Source organism: Anastrepha ludens, chromosome X, assembly GCF_028408465.1.
Source record: "Anastrepha ludens isolate Willacy chromosome X, idAnaLude1.1, whole genome shotgun sequence".
Taxonomy (NCBI): Eukaryota; Metazoa; Arthropoda; class Insecta; order Diptera; family Tephritidae; genus Anastrepha; species Anastrepha ludens.
The window spans coordinates 91,053,137-91,077,764 of NC_071503.1; positions in this window are offsets into that span (position 1 = coordinate 91,053,137).

Consider the following 24,628-nt stretch of genomic DNA (forward strand, 5'->3'; position numbering starts at 1 on the left):
TAGCATTAAAATATACGAATCATACCTTTTTTTTAAGCTGCTTGTTTTCTTCTGCAACTTACTGTATGCCCATGCGCGCACTTGACGCGCAGCAGCTGCGGCTGTCGAGCATTTAGAAAGACATATTTACATACATATATTGATGCATACATATGTACGATGCCGCGGGCAGTCGACTTGACAAAAATTTAAGATTTATCAAATATTGGCAAATAATTCTACGCGAAATATTCCAATATTGACTATTTTCGAATTGTCGAGAAAATTGGCATATGGGCGGCTCGTTTTATGAATGAAAGTACTTGCTCTTAGAACTATGAGCTCGAATTTATCAATGAATTTTTTGATGATGAGTTTTTGTTGCACAGTACAATAGTTGAAGCTGTTCGGCGCCGCCGCGACTGTTCAGCGCTATGGCAACTAGAATGATGGCCGCTACGCCTGCGTCTATGACTGCATTTTGTTCTTGTAGTCGCTAGGCATAGAATTTTAGCTTTGAACGAATAAAGTGAGTGCCCTGTGTGTGCGGTTGTATGCACATCAGAGAACTGCACCGGCTCAGTGTAAAACATTCATACGCTTCGCTTGAACAAAAAAACAGGCCTTTGCGTTCAAACGATCGAACTTGTTCAAATTAGTTATTGTCATTGTTTATTTCAGCTCAATCAAATCATGTGCTGCGTTTTAGCTCTCCGATGTTATCACCAATCGTCTTCATAGCAGCCGTTTCGGATATTTGCTCGTTCGGCTATACATTCATTTTTTTGAGCAAGAATAAAAGGGCTATAGAGCCAAATGAGCCGGTTTGAACACGTATGATCCCGCATGAGTTGTTGCTTGTAACTAACGATAGCAAAGTTTTAAAGCAAAAACACTATATTTTCATTTCTTTTTTTTCTTAAAACTTATAATAAAACACGAAAGAAAATAATGAAAATAAGGAAACATTGCTGAAACCAACTAATCCTTTCAAACACGAAACGCAATTTACAGCGTACATTGTACGCCATCGCTCGTTTGCTCGAACATGTGCTATTTACAATAATGACAATTACTTCTTTGAACAAGTTTGATCGTTTGAACGCAAAGGCTGATGCTAATTTCATTCAATGCTGCTTTTTGTTCAATGATTAGATTTGAGCCGAAGACATTAGATCATACGTGTTGACTGAGCTGAACTACGCGTTCGCCTGCATGAGCTGACTGCACTTGACCAAATATTTTGGTTCAGTTGACTGAATGTGAGCAAGAAATTTAGCGTATGAACAACTCAAGAAAACAGTGAGCCATGCAGGTCTCTGATGCACATGCATATGTGTATATTAATAAGCATTGTTTTGCTTGAATTCAATTCACATATTTATATTTGCATATGACATCTTCCTGTGTGCCTGGTAATGAAGCGTTTTGTATACAGAATTTTTTGATTTGTTTGAAGGGATATGGGCACCAAGTGTACATACGCACATACAAATATGTACATGAATATTCAAAAGAAATTTGTTTTAGCATTCGTGCGGCAGGAATTTGATCATTAGGTTATTTACATGAAATATAAAGCGATGCTCGTGAGGTAGGTCATGTTGCTTCAGTGCACACATATGCGTGCAACACTATGTTTAATAAAGATGCAATTGAACTTAGTTATCCCATATATGCAAATACGTTTCATTGAAGTTTTCCTTTATTTATTTTAAAGTTTCATACTATCTACAAAATGCATACATACAAATGTATGTATATTATTATTCCCTGTAAAAAAATGTAGATTGAAAAAAATTTGGTTTGCCAAAGGAACAAATAAATGCATATTCAAATGTAAATACATACATATGTCGATATACCAAAACACTTGTATGCTATGAATTAATTTCGACTCAAATTATTAGTAAAAATTTTCATCAAATTTGTTTAGTTTTAAATTTACTAAAACGCACATACCAAAATGTGAGAGGTCGTTTTATAATGTATTTTTTTTTTTAATTAAATCAAAATATTAGAGTTACTTTGATTTGAAATGTTGGCGGATATAATAAATATTCAATCATTTTTACTTCATCACCTTTGTCTGAAAATACAAATTGAATATATTTTCGTTTATCAAGGGAACATAAAAATGCACAAGCAAATACTTTGCAAAATGCCGTCGGCTATTCGTCAATTTGATTTCCTACAGAGGCCAATATGCTAAAGGAGAAATCGCTGTAAAACATCTCTGTTAAAAGTTTCACCACACCCCGGCGGCGGTTAGACTTCATTTTTGACAATTCACACTATTCGTAGCTCGTGAGAATTCTCTATATTTAACGTTCTCTGGCAGGCGTGCAGCCACTGCTGTATGAATACATGTATATGTATGTATGTTTGCATTCCATTGAAATGTATGTTGCGTTAATTTGTACATATGTGAGTAAAATGTACGCTCCATGCAACCGTTTACAATAACAACCACACGCGTAAAAAGAACGCTGCCTCGTGTATACTGTGTGTTGACGAAGAAGTAAAGGAGATGTTAACCAAATATAGTTACAGACCTTCTACACATGTGTCTCTTCAATGTGGGAAAGTTTGGTTAAAATTGGTTGAGCCATTCTCCGTAAAGTTCATCACAACGCGAAAAACGGCTGAATTTTTATACTATATATACAATAGATTCAATGATTTGCAGGCGTTGTTCGTTTGTAAGACGACTCATGGTTAAATTATAGACCGAACAGAAGATGTTTGACAGTGAAACAAAACGAGCGTCAGCTGTTTAAACCAACTGTTTAAAAAGATAATAGCTAAAAAATAACCCGTTATATATAAAGTTAAAAATTATATCTTGTTACTTTTGTACAAAAAGAAAATGAGCATTGTTATATTTACATTTGTTGGAAGTGAAACTGACCGAGGCATTTGCACGGCATTTGAATATGTCTTTATTTATATTCTGTGATTTTTCATCCACATTTTATTGCAGGATATACATATATATACAAGCATGGTTTGAATACAAGTTTTGATATTTAAAATAAATAAAAGGAAAATTTTAATAAACCTAAGACACTCTATATTTACTTTATAGGATAAAAAAGCATATTCGTATGTTACCGTAAATATAAGGACTATCAATAAGTTCGTGCGGTTTTTTTTCGAAATTTGAAACTTTATTGACGTAAAATGGTTACAAATTTAATATTCAAAATATTGTCCATCGCTTACTACTACTTTTTCCCATCTTTCTGGCAATTCACGGATTCCCTTTGTGAAAAATTCGGTCGGTTTTGCCGCAATCCACGAATCGATCCATTTTTTGACTTCATCGTAATTACGGAAGTGCTGGTCAGCCAGGCCATGTTGCATCGATCGGAAGAGATAGTAATCGGATGGCGCAAGGTCTGGACTATACGGCGGGTGGGGTAGGACATCCCATTTGAGCGTTTCTAAGTATGTTTTGACCACTTGTGCAACATGTGGCCGAGCATTGTCATGTTGCAAAATAACTTTGTCGTGTCTATCGGCGTATTGCGGCCGTTTTTCTCGCAGTGCTCGGCTCAAACGCATCAATTGTCGTCGGTAGACATCCCCCGTAATCGTTTCATTCGGTTTCAGTAGCTCATAATACACAACACCCAGCTGGTCCCACCAGATACACAGCATAACCTTCAGGCCATGAATATTCTGCGCCGACGTCGATGTTGAAGCATGGCCAGGGTATCCATACGTTGCCCGACGTTTTGGATTGTCGTAATGGACCCACTTTTCATCGCCAGTCACAATTCGATGCAAAAAACCCTTTCTTTTGTGCCGTTGAAGCAGTTGTTCGCATGCCATAAAACGGCGTTCAACGTCTCTTGGCTTCAATTCATACGGCACCCAATGGCCTACCTTTCGGATCATTCCCATGGCTTTTAAACGTTTGGAAATGGTTGATTGATCAACTCCCAAAGTTTTTGCAACCTCTTCTTGCGTTTGAGCCGTATCTTGATCGAGCAATTCCTCCAATTCGGTATCCATGAACTTTGGCGGCGCACCCTCGCGTTCTTCGTCTTCCAAGCCAAAATCACCACTTTTAAAGCGTGCAAACCACTTCTGGCACGTTCGCTCAGATAGAGCATGCTCACCATAAACTTCCACCAAGATACGATGACTTTCGGCTGCTTTTTTCTTCATATTAAAATAATGAAGAAGAATTCCCCGCAAAAACACATTATTTGGCACGAAATTCGACATTTTCAAGTGTGGTAAAAATATTGTTGTTTACGCTTCAAATAAAAAACTTATACTGACGTTTGTGCCTTACGACAGTAGCTCTCCAATGAATGTTTGGAAATGTGGATCGATGGAATAATAATCAAGTTACGCCATCTGTTGTAAAACCGCACGAACTTATTGATAGTCCTATTATATTATTTGGATCAGTTTAACCTGTTTCTTATTATATACATATGTGTAAGGAACAATTAAGCAGAAGTCAAATGTATTGAAGCAACCATGACCTACCTCACGTATTGGCATATTGTTGTGACCGAACTCCTGTCTAACAAGTGCAAAGGTAATTCTCATCACATTTTCGTATCCGTATATGTATGTAAGTATGCACACTTGCCGCTCTATCAAATGTACGTACATATGTATACATTCTCGACTCCCAGCAAAACTATGCCTATTAGTATACAGACATGTATATACCTATATACATACCCTGCGGGTTAGGGGGTTAGTATTTGCCCGCGGCAAGGGATGCCTGTCGTAGGAGGCGACGAAAATCCATAGCTTAGTCTGTTAGTCACGAGTATTAACTCAGCGGCAATAGGCTGAGCAAAACAGGCGAGGGGACCCCATTAAGATCGAGACCAGTAAGATCTTAATTATGGCAAACTGGCGATAGGAAAGGATCTTGTTTGAGATGGGCTGGTTATCGTGGTATTCTAGGACTTAGTAAGTAAGGGTGACACCTTACTGAAATGGTTCCTGGGTTAATGTCACGATAGCCCCCGTCTCGTTAAAACCCTGGCAGGCCTCAAGTAACGCTCTCTAGTCGTCACCATTTAACTGGTCGTGTAGGTCCAGTTGAATTTTTCCTGGCTAATGCCGACCCGGCTCTGAACACATGTACTCATAAAGTCATGTGTCAACCCTCGCATAGCCTCCCTATATTGAATAAACAACGATGGGGTTATAAAGCAACTACACTACGTCTAGAGATAACGGACTTCAGTGGGACCCTTACTAAATGGAGACAAAAAAAAAACCACAAACACAAAAACTACAACAACAGCAAGCGCTAACTATAGCGAAAAAAGCGGCAGTACCAGCAACAGCGGATATGAGAAGGATAGTGAAATCATATTAGCAGAGAACGCTGGGAAAGATCCTTTCAAAAGAAGCCACAAAATGGCAAGATCGCCGACTCGCCCAACTACACCTATTATATCTGATGACGCGGTGGTTGCAGAGGATGTTACGTCAAGAATGTGCGATCCTTTTAAAAAAAGCATCCTCACCCGACAATAAATAAGGACGATGAAGCACCAATAGCGGTAATACAGGTCACGAAAGGAGTGCAGAGAGATGGCATGCCTCGTATCAAGCAGGGGAAAAATTTCAAAAATGTGAAAGCTCAGCAACCTGCACTGGACAAGGAAGGTAGCAGAGTAAATAGACAGCCTACTTCTATAGCTAGCAAAGCAACAGAGGCTGAAAGGACAGCAAGCGAACAGCACAAACAGCATACGGAGAGCCATGCTGTGATAATTGACTGGCGACTGTGGAACGCAAAATCACAGTCAAGAGACCGCGCAAGCTACCACAATGACGTCCCGACACGCTATTCATTTCCAAAACCGGAGGGAAGTCATATGCTGATATCCTAAAATCAATTAAAGGCAAACCTGAGCTGAAAGAGCTTGGGGAAAGCGTCAACAAAATCAGAAGAACGGCGAAAGGGGAACTTCTGATACAGCTGATACGTGGTGCTAGTAACCACACCGAAAAATTTATAGAGCAGGTAGGAAATATACTGACTGATTCGGCGAGTGTGAAAAGCCTGCGTGGACAACCCGCTATCGAATGTTCAGATCTGGAAGAAACGGCTACCAAAAATGACCTCATACAAGCAGTGAAGGAACAATTCCCAGAAAATCATGGATTAACAGATAGCACAGTGAAGTCCATGTGGGTACTTCGAGATAACACGCAAATAGCGGCTCTAGTACTGCCCACCAAGCATGCAAGGAAATTGCTACAAGTAGGTAAACTAAAACTGGAATGGGTACGATGCCGAATACGGGAAAAGGCAACGCTAACACGATGTTATCGGTGTCTGGAATTCGGTCATGTTGCGAAATCATGCCAAAACACAGACAGAGGTAAAATGTGCTTAAGATGCGGGACTTAAGGACATATCGCGAAAACATGCACTGCAAATCCAAGCTGCTCTGTGTGTAAAATCAAGGGGTTTAGCGAAACAGAGCACATTCTGAGCAACACCAAATGTTGGATATATAAGAAAGCGAATAACAATAGAACCAGGAATGATTAAGTGCCTGCAATTAAACCTTAATCACTATGAAGCTGCACAAGATCTCCTCAACCAAACGCTAAATGAAGATATGAGGATTGATATCGCTCTTTTGAACGAACCGTACAACATCAAATCAGATAGCTACCGATGGGCATCTGATGCAAACGGTAAGGCAGCCATAATGAACTGCGGCAACTACTCCTTTGAGATTCAGCCCAAGAAATATAAAGGATTCGTAATCGCCAAAATAAAGGGAATTTTCTTTTGTAGCTGCTATATTTCCCCAAACTGCAGCATGAATGACTTTGAGCAAACAGTTGATGCATTGACCGGAGCCATCAGAGGGAAAGCACCGACTGTAGTTGCAGGCGATTTTAACGCATGGGCTGCTGAATGGGGCTGCTCGGTAGCAACACAAAGGGGAGTAGCACTACTAGAGGCCTTTGGTAGTTTAGACCTTCCTCTTCTTCTTAATTGGCGCGATAACTTCTCTTCTTCTTAATTGGCGCTATAACCGCTTACGCGATTTTGGCCGAGTTTAGCAAAGCGCGCCAGTCGTTTCTTTCTCGTGCTAACCGGCGCCAGTTGGACACACCAAGTGAAGCCAAGTCCTTCTCCACCTGATCTTTCCAACGCAGAGGAGGCCGCCCTCTTCCTCTGCTACCACCAGCTGGTACCGCATCGAACACTTTCAAAGCCGGAGCGTTTGTATCCATTCGGACGACATGACCCAGCCAACGTAGCCGCTGGATCTTTATTCGCTGCGCTATGTCTATGTCGTCGTAAAGCTCATACAGCTCATCGTTCCATCGTCTGCGATATTCGCCATTGCCAACGTGCAAAGGTCCAAAAATCTTACGCAGAATCTTTCTCTCGAACACTCCAAGCGTCGCTTCATCGGATGTTGTCATCGTCCAAGCTTCTGCGCCATACGTTAGGACGGGCATGATGAGAGTCTTGTGATGAAGTCTTTTACAACCTCGAAATTATAACTGTCTACAGTGGCGTGGGTGCCGATACGCGAGTGCGCCGACTGTTTGTTTGAAGACAGGAGGTACTTCGTTTTGTCCTCGTTCACCACCAGACCCATTCGCTTTGCCTCTTTGTCCAGTTTGGAGAAGGCAGAACTAACAGCGCGGTTGTTAAGGCCGATGATGTCAATATCATCGGCATACGCCAGCAATTGTACGCTCTTATAAAAAATTGTGCCTGAGCGATTAAGTTCTGCGGCTCGTACGATGCTCGCCAACATCAGGTTAAAGAAGTCACACGACAGCGAGTCACCCTGTCTGAAACCTCGTTTGGTATCAAACGGCTCGGCGAGGTCCTTCCCAATTCTGACGGCGCTGCTGGTGTTGAGCAACGTCATCTTACATAGCCGTATTAGTTTTGCGGGGATACCAAATTCAGACATCGCGGCATACAGGTAACTCCTTTCCGTACTGTCGAATGCAGCTTTGAAGTCGACGGAAAGATGGTGTGTGTCGATTCTCCTTTCATGGGTCTTTTCCAAGATTTGGCGTATTGAGAATATTTGGTCGATGGTAGACTTTCCAGGTCTGAAGCCACACTGATAAGGTCCAATCAGTTGGTTGACGATGGGCTTCACACAATACGCTCGCTAGAACCTTATAGGCGATATTTAGAAGACTAATCCCGCGGTAATTGGCACAAATTGCAGGATCGCCCTTCTTATGGATTGGGCAGAGCACACTTAAATTCCAATCGCCAGGCATGCTTTCATCCGACCATATTTTGCACAGGAGCTGATGCAGGCACCTTACCAGCTCCTCGCCGCCATGTTTGAATAGCTCAGCCGGCAGTCCGTCGGCGCCCGCGGCTTTGTTGTTCTTTATCCGCGTTATCGCTATTTTCACCTCGTCATGATCGGGTAGCGGAACGACAATTCCGTCGTCAACGATTGGGGTATCGGGATCTTCACTTTCTCGGTGACATGCGCAGCTGTCACTGTTTAATAGGTTCGAGAAGTGTTCCCTCCATAATTTAAGATTGCTCTGTACGTCAGTCACCAGTTCGCCGTCTTTGTTCTTACAGGAAAACGCCCCGGTCTTAAAACCTTCTGTAAGCCGCCGAACTTTCTGGTAGAATTTTCGTTTCTTCTTCCGAAAAATACGCCTCTCTTCCTATTTTCGCTCTCTGTAGCGATCCCACATGGCTCGCGTTGCGCCCGATCGCAGGGTGGCTTTATAGGCGGCATCCTTTCTTTCTGTAGCAGCGTGACATTCCTCGTCGCACCAACTGTTTTTCGGGCTCGCCGGAATCCGATTTCTTCTTCGGCGGCGGTACGTAGGGAACGAGAAATGTTGCTCCATCGCTCGTGCATGCCGGTTTGTTGGGCAGTGCTCTCTGAGAGCAGGAGTGAGAGTCGAATGGCGAATCTTCTGGCTGTCTGTTGTGATTGCAGGTTTTCGATGTCGAACATTCCTTGCGTAGGTTGATGTACGTTTTTTGCTTCACAGAGGCGGGTGCGCAGTTTGGCTGCATCAAGGTAATGATCCGAGTCGATGTTGGGTCCTCGGATCGTAAGTACATCTAATACACTAGAAGCGTGTCTTCCATCTATCACAACATGATCGATCTGGTTTCGCGTTTTCCGATCAGGAGACAGCCAGGTAGCTTGGTGTATCTTTTTATGCTGGAATCTGGTGCTGCAGACTACCATTTTCGGGCCCCGGCGAAGTCGATCAGCCTCTGTCCGTTACCGGATGTTTCGTTGTGCAGGCTGAATTTTCCGCCTGTGGGACCAAAAACTCCTTCCTTGCCCACCCTGACGTTGGAGTCGCCAAGCACGATTTTTATATCGTGACGGGGGCAGCGCTCATGGGAACGTTCCAAGCGCTCATAGAAGGAATCTGTGGTCGCATCGTCCTTCTTTTCCGTCGGGGTGTGGGCACAAATTAGCGAAATGTTCAAAAATCGCGCTTTGATGCGAATTATTGCGAGACGCTCGTCCACCTGAATGAATGACATACTTGGCGACGAAGTCTGTCCCCCACAACAAATCCGACACCGAATTTGCGCTCCTTTACATGGCAGCTGTAGTAGACGTCGCAAGGTCCTATGTTTTTCTTACCTTACCCCGTCCATCGCATTTCTTGGATGGCAGTGATGTCAGCCTTATCTCTCACGAGGACATCAACCAGCCGGACAGAGGCACCTTCCCTATTAAGGGACCGGACATTCCAGGTGCATGCCCTCAAATCATATTCCTTATTTCGTTTGCAGGGGTCGTCATCAGTAAAGGCAGCTCTCAACCGAGGCTTTGCAGTTCTTTTCATTGGGGGGGATTTTTAAGTGGCGGGTCCCAAACCCAACGCACAACCAGCTATCCTGGAATGCTTCGCCTTCTCACGTTAGCTCACTCCCGAACGGGTGTTTTTGCTTTGCTTGTCCAACAATAGCTAGAACAGCACGATGGGGTGTGTCTGAGAAGTATACACATAGTGACCATAAGATGATCTTGTTCGATTGGAGTCCTACGTCCAGATGCGAAAACACGTCGAAAGGGTACGAAAATAAAGTTGGCAAACCAGCAACTTAGATGAAAAAACGCTCTTGTACTATCTAGAGAAAATAAAGGAAGATATAGTTGCGTGCGATGCGAATGAGGACATCGCGCATTTGAGAAGCGAATGCCACAAACTGCGGAGAAGCCATCAGGGCAAAAGAAATAGGCCAGATGGAGAACAGCTGTGGGCAGAATACAAAGCCAAACGCCTAGCACTGAAAAAGGTCATAGCAAAAAGCAAGGCGGAGGCATTTGATAGCCTCCTAAGTAACGCTTATAAAATTGTTACAAAACAATTCGAGAAAGGGAGTACTAGCATGCTGTTACCGGGCATTGATGGAATCCCTAACGCCGTGCTGAAAAAATCACTGCAAGTGAGACCAGAAATTTTTCGAAACATGTACACAACATGCATTAAAAGCGGAGTTTTTTCTGTGAAATGGAAACAACATCGACTAGTCCTACTGCCGAAGCCTGGAAAACCTCCAGAAGATCGTTCCTCATACAGGCCGCTCTGTATGCTGGACTCAGCTGGCAAAGTGCTAGAAGCAATAATCTGTAACCGACTAGAGCAGTACTCAGAAGGACATAGAGGTCTGTCAGTTCGGCAATACGATTTCAGAAAGCATCGCAGTGCAGTAGATGCAATAATAGAATTATACGAAATAGCAAAAAGAATATGGCTAGGGGGAACCAAAAAATATTGCGCAGTCGTGACTCTGGACGTTAAAAATGCGTTCAATACGGCCAAATGGCACCAAATACTGATGGCACTTCGGAGTATGAATGTGCCGAATTATGTGATAAAGCTAACTGCTTCATACTTTGATAACAGAACCCTATGGTATGATACAGACGTAGGCCCCAAAAGCTATAAGGTAACTGGAGGAGTTCCTCAGGGCTCTGTACTTGGCCCGGCACTGTGGAATATCATGTATAATGGAGTGCTACGCGTTGAATAGCACGAACACGCCAGCATTGTTGGGTACGCAGATGACCTAGCTGTGGTAGTCGTAGGAAAAACCATAAAAGAGGTCTCACGAAGGGCCGAGGACACTATTAATAAAATTAAGCAATGGTTACAATCGTCTGGGCTAAGACTAGCAGACCATAAGACAAAACTGGTTCTCATAAGTTCTAGGCGAAAAGTTGAAAACATTCAAATAAAGGTTGGTGGTCCAAATATAACATCAACAGATACCATCAAATATTTATGGGTAATGATCGACAGAAAGCTCAATTTTAAAAAGCATCCGGAATACGCAAGCTCCAAAGCTGCGAAATCCTCCGCGGCTTACTCGCGACTGATGCTCAATGTGGGGGAACCAAGGCAACAAATGAGAGCATTGTTAGCAAGCGTCTGCAACTAGATCCTGTTTTACGCTGTGGAACCGTGGGCGGCGTTGTCAAAAAGCCCAACTATTTGAGACAGGCTTGTCACGTCGGTCTCATTGCCGCGGGAATGAGGCTTAAATGGTGACTTAACCCCATGTTATGGAGATTAACTTACCACGAACTAAGAAGGGAGCTCCATATATGAACTGGGTATCCACCCATCCGCGGAACGGGGGAATTGGTGGCCACCCAAGTACAATGTGGAGATTACCGTACCGATAACCTGGCAGGCTAACTAGGCTAAACAAGGATCTCTCTGCACAAGGTAACGCACTTTCGGGAAATCCTCCCGTCGAGCAATCGACGGCCCGGGCATCGGATATGCAGGCCCGAACCTCCCACCCCCCTATGACCGGAACTGACACCCAGGGTTCCGGAGCAAGTGAACTACTAGAGGTGAAACATGGCACATTGGCTATGTCAATGGAAAGCCGAGTGAGTGGGAGCGATACACCGTCGCCGAAACGATCCGAAGCAACTGAACAAGCTGTGGAGGATGTGGAGATGGCGAACAATCTCTCAGTAGGCTCAGATGGATCTCTGGTACCGAGTAAGCCTTTGACAACGGTTAAACCTGGTGCGAATCAGATAAGTACCGGTAAAAAGACTGAAGTTATTGGAGTTACGAAAGCAGGTGTTGGTCTATCCACAAGGCAGATCAAACGAAGAAGACAGAAGGCGAAGACAAAATCCAAGGCAGATAAACCTTTACCTGACAAGGCAAAGGCTAAGGGACGTCAAATGTCGAATGGCACTCTTCCGTCAATGTCCGGCGAATCATTCGCGGGAATGGCAGCAAATGCAATGACGGTGGAGATAGATACCGACAAACAAGACGGTCTGCTGTCAAAAGGGCAATAAGACTATCTTGACAGCAATCTTTGGAAAGCTATCGGTGAGTCGAAAGACTCGCCGACTTTCGAGGGAAAAAGCGTGGTGGACGGCATCCTAAAGGTGCACTGTTCCAATGATTTTTCCTGAGATAGCAAAAATTCCAGCCTGCGAGTGTCTGGATTTCGGGTCCTTCCTGTAGTTAAGCAGAACTCCTCACACGCATCCGTGTTCAGAACAAAGATTTATACACGACTCGCCAGTATACCCATGCACCAGGCAGAAATTCGCTACTACTTCGGAGGCGGGTTCCCACCTGGTGCTGGGTATCGATCTTAGGTTCCTCAAGGTTCTTAAGTCGAAGTACGGGTGCCGTCTTCACCTACACCTGGGGCGAATCCATTTCCATGTCCAGGATAAGGTGGAGGACAAAGCGTAAATATACTCAGTCTCATGACTGAATTAATATTTACACACATAAATCTGCAGCATAGCAAAGCGTCTACGGCTCTCCTGTGCCGTAGGCATGCAAAACTGCAAACAAACCTACACATAATACTAATACAAGAACCATGGGTATGTCACAAGGGGTCTAGGTGCTATGTCGTTTGAACAAATACTTCATTGTGAACGGAATGTGAGACCGCGAGCATGTATTATCATACCGAGGATGATCGAACACACAATGTTAAAAGAGCTATTCACCGGAGATATCGTTGTTACAAAGATAAAGTACTTGAAGAGCGGGAACCGTTTCGAAGCTATCCTAGTTTCGGCCTACCTACCCTACGACTCTTTACAGCCACCTTCTTCGAGGGAGCTAAGATAAGTGGTCAAGTATGCAGAATCCAATAATCTGGGGCTAGTAGTGTGATGCAAATTCACAAAACATTGTATGAGAAGCAGCAAATACAACCCCAAAGGTCTCAAATTACAGTATTTTATCTTGTCATCCGATTTGATCATTTATTGGTAAGAACTCAACTTTTGTGACCAGAAGGAGACAAGAGGTGATTGATTTAACACTTACCAATAGGTCAGTTGAAAATCAAATCAACCGATGGCGAGTTTTGGAAGAGGACTCTCTTTCTGATCATCGTATTATCGACTTCCGAATGAGAATTGACACAATATCAATACCTTCCGCTAGGAATCCTCGAAATGTGGACTGGGACAGGTACGGTGAGCTTGTAACAGAGCGATTACAAACCTGAAAAACTCAAATCAGCAGAAATGATTGATGATCCTTCTAAGAAATTAGAAGGTACTTTAATCAATTGCTTTGAGGAACTATGCCCACTCAGACAAAGCAGACAGGGGAAAGCGGTTCCTTGGTGTAACCCTGAACTGTCGAAGCTTCGTGTACGGTTCAGGAAACTTCTTAATAAGGCCTTGAGGACTGGGCCAATCATCGACTTACACAGAGATAATATAAGAAACAAGTACAGAAAGCCAAACTTGAATCCTATAGAAATTTCTGCAGTAACGTCGAAGAAATGAGGGAAACAGCGAGACTTTGTAAGGTTCTTCATTTAGACCGCTCAGTAAGGCTGGATTCCATTCGAAAACCTAATGGTTCATACACCATTTCCAAATCGGAAACGTTTAATGCTCTACTCGAAACCCATTTTCCGGGTAGTAGAACTCTCTCTGAAGCAGAGAGTGGCATGAACAATAACGGTAGCGACGGTGGAACCTCTAGGTACAGCTGGTATATTGCTAGTCGGATAGTGACAAGGGAATCGATAAGGTTTTCCTTATCTTCCTTTGAGAACTTTAAGTCCCCTGGACCTGACGGAATATATCTAGCAATGCTTAAAAAATGAGGAGACAGGCTGAGTGAGGCCCTGAAAAGGATCTTCACAGCCTGTCTTGCATTTGGTTATATACCATCCTAAAGACGACGCGCAAGAGTAGTATTTATTCCGAAACCAGGAAAAGACGACTATTGCTTAGCAAATCGTTTTAGACCAAACAGCTTGACATCTTTCGTGTTAAAAAGCCTGGAACAAATGGTGGAGAAACATATTCGAGTGGGGGTATTGCCGAGAAGTCCACTTAGTAGAAATCAACACGCTTACCAGAGTGGAAATTCAAGTGAATCAGCCTTACACGATCTTGTTAGCAAGATTGAAGCTGGGCTGGAAGCTGACGAATACACAATTGGCGTGTTCGTGGACATTATGGAGGCTTTTGAAAATGCCACTTTCGGCTCGTTATGTTCTTCGACCGAACGACACGGAGTTAATCAAACCATTATAAAATGGATTTATTCCATGCTCTCTGAGAGGCTGTTAACCGCTGGTGGGAGCAGTGATGAACAAATCACAGTCAGGGCTAAGCAAGGATGTCCCCAATGGGGCTGTGGTTATTCGTCGTAGACTTTCTACTAGCGGTGATGCAGGAACTCGGTTTTCATGTCCTAGCATATGCGGACGACGTCTGTACGTTAACATCGGATAAATCCTTAAGGAGGCTTTGCACGAAAGTGCAGAGGATTCTTGACACAATCGACGACTGGTGCATCAGACAAGGTCTTTCCGTTAATCCGAACAAAACAACCATACTCTTGTTGACGAGAAAACAGAAATTGGATTGACTCAGTCTTCCAACACTGAAAGGTGTGACACTTGGTCTTTCCGATGAAGTTAAATAACTAGGAGTAATCTTGAATAAGAAGCTGACTTGGGAGACACACACGCATTGAGGAGTTTTCAGCAATTCCGTAGAGCCTTTGGTAAAACCTGGGGTCTGAAACCTGCTGTGGTCCTATGGATATACACAACACTTATCAGACCAATCATCACTTACGCTTCTGTGGTCTGGTGGCGACGGAGCATGGTTAAGTCCACAATCCGGGAACTATACAGGCTGCAAAGAAGTGTATGTTTATGCATCGCGGGTGCCATGAGTACTACCTCTGGTGATGCTCTAAATGCTATGCTTGATTTGGTCCCCCTGGATCTTAAGATACAACAGGAAGCAATAAAAGCAATGTGTAGACTCCATAAATATGGTTTCTGCCACGAAGACGGAACTTCGGGACACAGAGAAATCTTTAGGTTGCTATCGGAGCAGTATCCATTGTTTTTGGCACCTAAAGACGACCTGATACCCACAATTTCATTTGTAAGGAGATTTGATGTCAGGCAATCCAGAATGCATGCAGGGAGGCTTGACGTATATTTTCTTTATCGATGGGTCGAAGAATGAAAAAAGGTGTGGAGCCGGATGGTATTTAAACGATAGTAATAAGTGTCACTATGCTATGGGGGAAATGGCAATTGTTTTCCAAACGGAAGTTTTTGCCATCCTGAAAGTAGCCAAATGGATAATCGAGAGGAGATGGAGCGGGAAACAGATTGGAGTTTTTAGTGACAGTGAGGCTGACAAAAAGACAAAAAAGGCTTGTACTTATATGGGTTCCGGGACACTCCGGTGTGCAAGGAAACGAAATTGCCGACGAATTGGCCAACAGTGGATCAGCGGTGTCCACGCAGGGGCCAGAGCCAATAATCGAAATCAGTTCCGCAGGAATCAAGAATTGGATCAGCGATTATGTAGGCAATCTGCATAAAGAGCGATGGTCCGGTCTGGAACGAGTCTGCGGTCTGGAAGAGTTTTGTGACAAGTCCGAACAGAAAACTGTCAAACTTTCTACTAAAACTTAGAAGGAAAGACATTCGGTTGATGGTTCTTATCATAACAGGACACAAGCCATGGGGTCAGCATATGACCACCATTGGAATTGTGTCGGTCATGCTTTGAGGAGGCGGATAGCACTGAGTTCTTTCTCTGTGAGTGTCCTGCCTTTGCTAGAGCACGGCTACGAGTTTTGGGCTCCGATGCCATAAGAATGAGTAATATGCGTTCTCTAAAACTGGAGAATATTTACAGATTTGCCAAAGAATCTGGAAAATTCTCACAGAACAAACTATTTCTATCTCTGTCTCTATTCTTTCCTATCTCTTTCTCTGATACTTTTCTCCTTCCCTCTTTGACTATCCACCCCCTTTCCAGAGCCTTAAAAACAATGAGCTTTTTAGCCTGAGTGTTTAAGGAGCCACCAAATGTCCTGGTGCTCCTTGGCTCGACCTTTTTAAATGTCAATTTCAGGCAGGCTAAACAGGTGTACAGATTATGCAATGTCAGAATCATTAGAGACTATAGGACCATATCTGACGAAGCGGCAGGGGTAATAGCAGGCAGAAGCCCCCTCGATATAAAGGTAAACTGCAAGAAACAAAAATACCAGCATGCAAAAACCGCGTGGGTATCTGGCGACAAAGCCTCACTGAGGGACGCTCTACAGAGGATCGATGATACCGCTGTGCAAAACTGGCAGACCAAATGGAACGTTAGTGGGAAGGGAAGAACCACTTTCACCATGATCCCCTACTGACACAGTTTTTAACTGGGCATGGCTGTTTCAGGCAGTATTTGTACAAATACAAACACACAGACGCACGGAGGTCGCGCTCCCCAGGGTTCGGGGCGACTAAGCTGCGCTCTAAGCTACGGTGGGGGTCGCCAGGTTGCGGATAGCCGGACGGCCTGCAGTAGCAGGTTAGTTGCGAATAAGTTCTAACAAATAAGCAGCCCCCGACAATGAGCGGCAGAAACGGAGGAAGCGGTCTAAAAGCTAGCTAATCCGAAGAGGTTCCTTCGACAAAGGCGAAACGACACCGCCTTTAATAAAATAAGTGTCCCCCTCATCATGCAAAGGCATGGTGAAAATTAAAAAATCCAGAAGCGACTGACTCATATTGGGCGGCTCCCTGGTCAGCGTCTGTTCCCCAGTTAGGGGCGGCTGTTAATTTAAAACGATCTACATTAAGACCGAGCCCAGTAAGGTCATAATTATGATATACTGGAAAATGTTTGGAACATGCTGCCACGAGCTGACGGCTGCGCTATTATGTTTCTTTAGTAAGCAGAGTGAAATCTAGCTGAAATGGCATTCAGGTTAATGGTGCAGCCGCCCCCACCCCGTTAAAACTATGGCAAATCTCTAAGAACGCTCCATATCCCGTCGCCATTAAGTGTCGGCGTAGATCTAGATGTAACATTCCTAGTTAGCACTGATTCGGCTCTGAACTTAGGCTCTCATAAGGAGCCTTCGTTAACCCTCGCATGGCTTCCCTGCTTGCAAAGATAACCATGGAATCATGAACAAGTGACTACGCACCGGGATAGGGATAACGGCTTACGAGTTGAGGTTCAAGAACTATGAATACAAGCAAACATAATATAAACACCCTAGAAGAACTTAAAATAGCAGCAATTAATCCATCATTGGATCTGCCAAAAGAGACTGTAGACGGCAGTAACAGCAGTGGGGAGCTGGTAAAAAACCCCTTTCAAAGGAGCTCGAGACTGGCTCATTCGCCTCCGTTGGTTGGAAGAACCCAATCTGCGTCACCATGCATGCAGTACAGCAGTGTCGCAAAGGAGCCCACAACAGAAGAGCTCAACCGCAGCATCAGTGCTACAATTAAAGAGCTAACGGAGATGATGGAACTCCCAAAGCGTAATATTAACCAGCCAATGCGTGACCTGGTTTCGAGCATTTCTGAGCTCCATAAGAAGTTAGAAAGGTCGATTCTGACTTCCAGAATAAGGATGTTAAAAGGGACAAAAAATGTGGTACTCGAAGCAAAAAATGAATGCCCGCAAACATCGCCTCTGATAAAGCGCGTCACGGATGGTACGCCAAAGCGATGTATAGACACAGTCGCTGCACGGAAAAGCCCGGCAAAAAAGAGTAAAAGTGACCACGATGGAACACTGAAGGCAACGCCGGTATCAACAAAAGAGCAAACCAGCTCCGAAGGATGGAACACGGTAACAAATAAGAAAAACCGTAAAGGAAGCAACAATAAAAGTCCAAAAATAGACGGGAAGCAAAGAGACGAAGCAAACAGGAGGGGAAATCGCAGGCCGTAAAGACGCGATCGTTGTGAAAAGCGTGGGCAATGTCTCATACGCTGACATTCTGAAACGGGTGAAAACAGAGCCATGTTTACAGGAGCTTAACTCGAAAGTATATGGTGTTAAGAAAACTGCAAATGGGGACTTGCTACTGGTGCTTGAGCGATCATCTGATCCAAACACTCTGAAGATCAACGAAGCAGTTAAAGCTGCCTTAGGAGATGTAGTTGAAGTAAGGACACTAACTGAACTACGCCAAATCGAAATTCGTGATCTCGACGAAATCACGACGAAAGACGAAGCCCATGAAGCTATAACTAGCCAATTCAAGGAACTAAATGTGCCTTTGTCTGCAATTGCTAACTTGCGAAAAGCTTATGGTGGGACGCAAACGGCGACCCTTAAAGTTACACCAGATATCGCCACTAAGCTTACAGCAGCAGGCAAAATATGGATTGGCCTAGTTATCTGCCGTATTAGAGAAAAACTTGACCCGAAAAGGTGCTTCAAGTGCATGGAGTACGGGCATGTCGCAACGAGATGCAAAAGTACGGACGACTTCACCAAGTCCTACTTTAAATGCGGCAGTAAAGATCACCAGGCGAAGAGTTGTACCCAAACAGCAAGTTGCTTAATTTGTAAAAAGAAAAAAATAAGCGACACCGCACACGCGATGACTAGCAACAAGTGCCCTTTATATCAAAGAGCACTCAAAGAAATGCGATATAAATGAAGTTTCTCCAACTGAATTTAAATCACTGCGAGAAGGCTCAAAGCCTGCTCGAACAGTCTGTACGAGAGCACAAAATAGACATTGCAATTCTCAGCGAACCCTATAAATACGGAAATGGGAATGATTGGGTATCCGACACAACAGGCAAATCAGCTATATGGAACTGTGGAATGAATAGGTCACGAATGACGAACATAAAAGCAACACGTGGCTATGTACGAGCCCGTGTTGGTAAGCTGTTTGTTTACAGCTGCTATCTTCCACCTAGCTTAACCCTAGCGGAAGCCATACACGCACTGGAAGAACTTGCACATGACATTAAAGATCATAGTCCGGTCATTGTAGCTGGCGACTTTAACGCTTGGGCAGTGAACTGGGGATGCCCTCGAACCACCCCTAGAGGTAAAGCCCTTTTAGAAGCGTTCGCTATGCTTGACATAGCGCTTATGAATACCGGGAACCAGCAAACATTCCAAAGAGCAGGGAAAGGGTCAATAATCGACCTGACATTTGTTAGCGCTAGCCTCGTGAGTAGTACGAGATGGTCCCTTAGCCAGTATTACACTGGTAGTGATCACTTTGCAATACTTTGCGTTATAGGCAAACATGATAGGCCGAAGTCATTTAACTTGCACGAGGTCAGATACCGGGTTGGAACTTTGGACCCGGAAGTGTTCGAGATAATGATGGCAAATTTTACACCTACTGGAAATGCGGCTGAAAAAACTAACCAAGTCATGAGGCAACTCACTAAAGCATGTGATGCAGCTATGAGTAAAACAAGGCCTACTAAAAACCACAGAGAGCCCGTTTACTGGTGGACGGAAGAAATCTCTGCAGCACGCGAAGAATGCAATAGAGCAAGGAGAATATATCAGCGGTCGAGAGGTACGACCAGCTTTGAAAGGAACAGACTCCTATTCAAACAAAAAAGGAAAACGCTAAAGAATGCAATTAAGAGCAGCAAACGCCAGTGCTTTCAAAAACTATGCGAGGATGCTGACAGCAATCCATCGGGATTTGCATACCAGCTGGTGATGAAAAAAACAAAAGCCTTCAAACCGCTGCCCACGACGTGCCCAGTTATTCTGCGCAACGTGGTCAAAACATTGTTCCCCCAACAGCAAGGCATCGCAGCCAACGCTGCCAACTGTATGGAAGACGATGGAAATCGTTGCCTGGCCAACGCTGACGAAATTTTGCACATTTGCAAACAGACCAAAGGCAATAAGGCACCCGGGCCCGATGCGATCCCGAATGAAGCTCTTAAGTTGGCAATCCAAAAGCATACAGAGATCTTTTTGGATGTTTACAACTCCTGCTTAGAAGAATGCACATTCCCGAAAGAGTGGAAACTGCAAAAGCTAGTGCTAATACCAAAATGGTCTAAGCCGGCGGAAGATCCCTCAGGCTACCGCCCACTATGCTTACTGGACACGGCAGGGAAAATATTAGAGAGGCTAATTGTGAATCGCCTGGAATCTTCCATCAATAATGCCGGAGGGTTATCGCCGCACCAATATGGCTTCCGTAAAACACGTTCCACCACAGATGCTGTTATAGCGGTTAAGTGCATTGCTCACAAAGCGATTGGAGGTTCTCGCTGGCTCTACGGAGATAAAGAGTATTGCCTAGTCACAACGTTAGATGTAAAAAATGCATTTAATACAACAAACTGGGGCAAAATCCTAAATGCGCTGGATAATTTCCGAGTCCCAGCCTACATTCGGAAAATCGTTGCAAGCTACTTCACTAACAGAGTGCTGCAATACAAAATCGACGAAGGAATGAAAAGGTACAGAGTAACCGGAGGAGTACCACAGGGGTCAATCTTGGGCCCACTCCTCTGGAATATAATGTACGATGGAGTCTTGCGTCTCCAACTACCTGCAGGATCCCAAATCATAGGGTTTTCTGATGACATTGCAATTGTAGTCGTTGCTAAATTTCTAAACCAGGCCGAAGCGATTTGCAACCAAGCGGTCGAAATCACAAAAGATTGGCTGCGCATTAGTGGTTTAAGCCTTGCAAATCATAAAACGGAGTCGGTTCTCATCAGTTGCAGGAAAATAGTTGAAACAGCAAATCTCAGAGTAGGTGACCACGCACTAGAATCTAGCTGTACATCAAATATCTTGGGGTAATGATTGACCACAGGTTGAGCTTTAAACAGCACCTAACATACGCCAGCGATAAAGCAGCGAAGGCTGTAACCGCATTGACACGTATTATGATGAATACGAGAGGACCTAAGCAGGCTTCTAGGAAGTTGCTTAGCAGTGTGGTATCGTCTATCTTGCTATATGCGGTACCAGCCTGGGTCGAAGCAACAAGCTGCAGCACATACATGAAAGGCATTAAATCGGTATACCGGTTATGTGCCCTCAGGGTGTGCTGTGCATTCCGCACAGTATCGGAGGATGCTGTATTAGTCCTCGTGGGTATGCTACCAGTTAAGCTGACTGCACTCGAGTTCGCCGAAATAAAAAAACATCGAGCGGATCCAGCACAGCTGACTAACCGAAGGATTGAACGGGAGCGAAGCATCCGTACTTGGCAGGAGGAATGGAGGAATCCATGAACGGACGATGGACATATCGATTGATCCCGAATATCACAAGATGGATAAATCGAAAGCATGGTCAGATAGATTTCTACCTGACCCAAGTACTTAGTGGGCATGGATGCTTTAAGGCTTATCTGCATAGATTTAAGCACGAAGATGACCCTTACTGCACCGAAGACCCTTACTGCACTGAAGATGACCTTACTACAGTCTAATTGAAGATGCAGAACATGTTTTCTTTGTCTGCCCTCGTTTCGAGCTGGAAAGAGTAGAACTGAGTGATAGGGTGGGGAAGCCAATAATGGTTAGCAACCTAGTAGATATCATGCTTGACTCAGAAGAACATTGGTCCGCTGTCCGTAACATGGCAAGAATAGTAATTATCAAGCTGCGTCGCACTGAGCAACGGCACAGATTTTTACGTAGAGATAATAGGCCACACCTCCTCCCGTGAGATGGTACCTAGTAATACTTAACGATATTAGGAACCACCAAACTGCGGCACGCTGAACAGCAGCGCAGATTTTCAAGTAGAGGCAATAGGCCGCTTTCCCTCCCAGAATTAATACTTAATGATAAGTAATTACCAAACTGCGACGTGCTGAACATCAGCGCAGATTTTCATGAAGAAGCAATAGGCCGCTCCCCCTCCCGTGAAGTAGTACCTAACGGTCGTCCCGCGGGAGGGAAACGGAGCTGGGGTGGGTTTTTAGTGGGTGAGTCAAAAGACAAGTCTCACACTTTTCGGCTTTCAATGCTTTTTGCCACCTCCATAAAAAAAAAGACTCCCCCCATTTTGCCTATACTGCCAAGAAAAACATGAAACGCCTGAGCATGCCCTGTTGAAGTGCTCTAGATTTGATGGGGAAGCATGTGGCGCTCAAATATCGGCGAGAGCATGACAGCTGCTAGCCTAGTACAATATGGTATATGCTGGAATCTGAAGAAACGTGGAACTATGGTTGTAACGTACCCTCAACAATTATGCGAAGGCTGAGACATGATGACAACGAACGCAGACAAATGAGTGAATAAACACATCCTGCCCCCTCGAAGGAATATCTTAACTGGTAATACCGAGGGGAAGAAAGCAGAACAGTGAGGTGATGGGATGGTTTAGTCCGCTGGCACTAAGAAACTCAGTTCAAAAGAGCCGGAGAATATCGCATGTGAATGGGGCATACGTATAAGTCGGCTCATACGTATCTTTAGAAGATTCCACCTCCAAGGTCCACATACCAAAAAAAAAAACATACAACAGCACACAAAGCATTCGCGTTATGCCTTTGAATGCGTATGTTTCCAAAACTAAAATTGTAAGCCTACCGACTACAAGAACAAAATACATTCATAAGCGCAGCCGCAGGGGTAATGATTTTTTTAGTCGCAACGGCGCTGAAAAGTCCAAAATATTCTATAACACTAACAAAAATAAATTTATTGATAAATTCGAGCTCATATTTCTACGAGCAAAGTACTTTCATTCATAAAACGAGCCGCCCATATGCCAATTTTCTCGACCATACGTAAATAGTCAATATTGGAATATTTCGCGTTGAATTATTTGCCAATATTTGGTAAATCCTGAAATTTTGTCAAGTCGAGTGCCCGCGGCTCCGTACATATGAATGCATCAATATATGTAAGTAAATATGTCTTCTAAATTTTCGACAGCAATAGCAAATCGTAATATTTTTTCTGTGGCAAGTGCTCACAGCTTCATATGTATGTATGTCTATGGAAGTTTGTATGCATGTATCTATGTATATGCGTTTTTGCTTTTGCACGTCCATATGAACGATTTTTGTGTATTGACATATATGTATATGTATATGTATATATATATATGTGTGCATATCAATGTATATGTATATGAATAGTGTTACATATGTATGTATGTACACACGCACTGCAGGAACCATGACCTATCTCACGACGCATCGCCTTATCATATTTACATTTGAATATGCATTTATTTGTTTCTTTGGCAAACGAAATTTTTTTCAATTTACATTTTATTACAGGGAATAATATATGTATGCATTTTCTAGATAGTATAAAACTTTGAAATAAATAAAGGGAAACTTCAAAGAAACGTATTTGCATATACGGGACAACTAAGTTCAATTATCGTGAGGTACTGAAGCAACCATGACCTACCTCACGCTCATCTCCTTATATTTCATGGAATAACTAGGGCGTGAATAACCGAATGATCGAATTTCTGCCTAACAAATGCTTAAACAATTCTATTTTGCATATGTGTGTACATATTTGTATGTGCGTATGCACACTTGATGAGCTAGCCTATGTACGTACATATTTGTGTTCTGAACTTCTAGCAAAACATTGCTTATTAATACACATATATGCATGTACATACAACCGCACACACTGGACCCTCACTTTACTCCTCTAAATGCGTATGTCGTCCAAAGCTAAAATTCTATGCGACTACAAGAACAACATGCATTCATAGGTGCAGCCGTATCATTCATTCTAGTTGCCATAGTGCTGAACAGTCTGAAATAGTCGCGGCGGCGCCTAACAGTTTCAACTATTGTACTGTGCAATAAAAACTCATCATCAAAAAGTTCATTGATAAATTCGAGCTCATAGTTCTAAGAGCAAAGTACTTTCATTCATAAAACGAGCCGCCCATATGCCAATTTTCTCGACCATTCGAAAATAGTCAATATTGGAATATTTCTTGTGCGCGCATGAGCATACAGTAACTTGCAGAAAACAACATAAGTAGCTTGTAAAAAAGTCCGGTGTCGGCTATTTCAATACTGAGCGAAAATATCGAAACTTTATGTTCTCTGATAGTAGGTAAATAGTTAATTAGTATAGTAAAGGGTTTTTCAATAAGGCGGGTAGATGTTGAAATGGAATAAAACAAGCTGTGTGTGAGTTATTGACAAAATTAGTTTTTTATTTGAAAGGCGCATATATGCCATTAAGTGTGGAATATGACATCATTCAAATGACCCGCCTCGGCTTTTTACGGTGGAACGGATCCGAGAGGTCCAATTTTCAATGACTCTTCCCCATAGATGCGGCTGAATTTGAGCGATGACCTGTGTTATGTTCACCTTTACAGCATCGGTCAATTGTGGGTTATTTGCATAGACC